Here is a 1,286-nt window from a genome sequence, read left to right on the forward strand (position 1 = left end):
CTCATCTTTCTACCTGGCTCCCTGTGCCATCTTTGCTTCTTCCTGAAAGGCTGTGAAACATCGCTCGAATGTGAGACCTATCCATTCATCTGTTGATGAACATTTAGGTTGTTCTCACCTTCTGGCTATTGTGAATAATACTGCAGTGGACACTGATGTACATATATCTGTTTGCATTCCTGATTTCAATTCTTCTGGGTATATACCTAGGAGTGGAATTGCTGGATCAAATGGTAACTCTACATTTAACTTTTTGAGGAACCACCAGACTGTTTTCCACAGCAGCTGTACCATTTTACAATCCCATCAGCAATGGATGAGTGTTCAAATAATGATTTTTAAAAAGTAATTTTTGAAGATGATGATTCAAATTCTCTCCACCTCAAATCAAAGCTATATTTCAGGTGACACTTGAGTTACCATGGATTCAGAGGCCAGCTCTGCACCCAGGCTGGGTCAGACTTGCCACTGCCCTGGCGCAGGGTTGTTCTGGACTCTGCAGACAGCCAGGAGGCACTCCCAACCATGGGCACAGAGGGCAGTGCACTCTGGAGTGGGGGTGCCAGGCAGCAAGCAGATGTAGCCCTTCCTCTGGGAGGCCCGCTTAAGCCAGATGTAGGACCCCAGGCCCAAGGCTGGGCCCCAAGCTCTGTGCTTGATATGCTGTGTGGCCACTCTGAGACTCCCCTTTCCCACCAAGGGCTGGATCTGGGCCTTTGGCCACCTCCCAGGGGCCTATGAAGAGGTGCTCAGGAGAGCGCTAGGTGTGAGGAAGCATGTTCCTACCTCAGCAGCACAGTGTAGACCTCAGTGCCCTGCTCTACCTGGGACAGCCCGCCCACTTCCTTCCATGGGGTGGGCCTGGTTGTGAGCCATTGCCCAGACCTGCGAGCTGGCCTGGCCTGCCATGCCCCTGCTGCTTGGATAGAGAAGCAGCCTTTGTGCCTACCGCCACTTCCTCCTTTTCATGCCCATATCACTCTCGGTGGCTGCAGGGCTAGGCCACAGAGACCAGGCCCTGAGCAAACCACTTCCCTTCCTGAGACCTGGTTTCCTCACCAGGGAAGTCAGGGCAGGAGTCTGAACTGTCTCCTGGCCCTGACAGCTTATCTCTGCTAGGGTTAGCCCCCATTAGGGCCTGCCTGGTCAGTGAGGGCTCCCAGGCCGTTTGAGAAACTTGAAAGAGTTTGACAGACTAGATGTGGGTTCAAACCCCACCCTGTGACCCCAGACAAGTCATGTAGCCATTCTGAGTCTCTCCTTTACTCCCCGTATAAATGAGCCTA

At 52.4% G+C, this 1,286-nt stretch overlaps 1 protein-coding gene across 3 annotated transcripts in view; it reads right to left on the bottom strand.

The window, feature by feature from the left end:
* Positions 1 to 1,286, bottom strand: part of PSTPIP1 (proline-serine-threonine phosphatase interacting protein 1) — a 50,916-nt gene that overhangs the window by 29,357 nt on the left and 20,273 nt on the right. The window lies entirely within an intron of this gene.

This window comes from Trichechus manatus, unplaced genomic scaffold, assembly GCF_000243295.1.
Source record: "Trichechus manatus latirostris isolate Lorelei unplaced genomic scaffold, TriManLat1.0 scaffold00030, whole genome shotgun sequence".
Taxonomy (NCBI): Eukaryota; Metazoa; Chordata; class Mammalia; order Sirenia; family Trichechidae; genus Trichechus; species Trichechus manatus.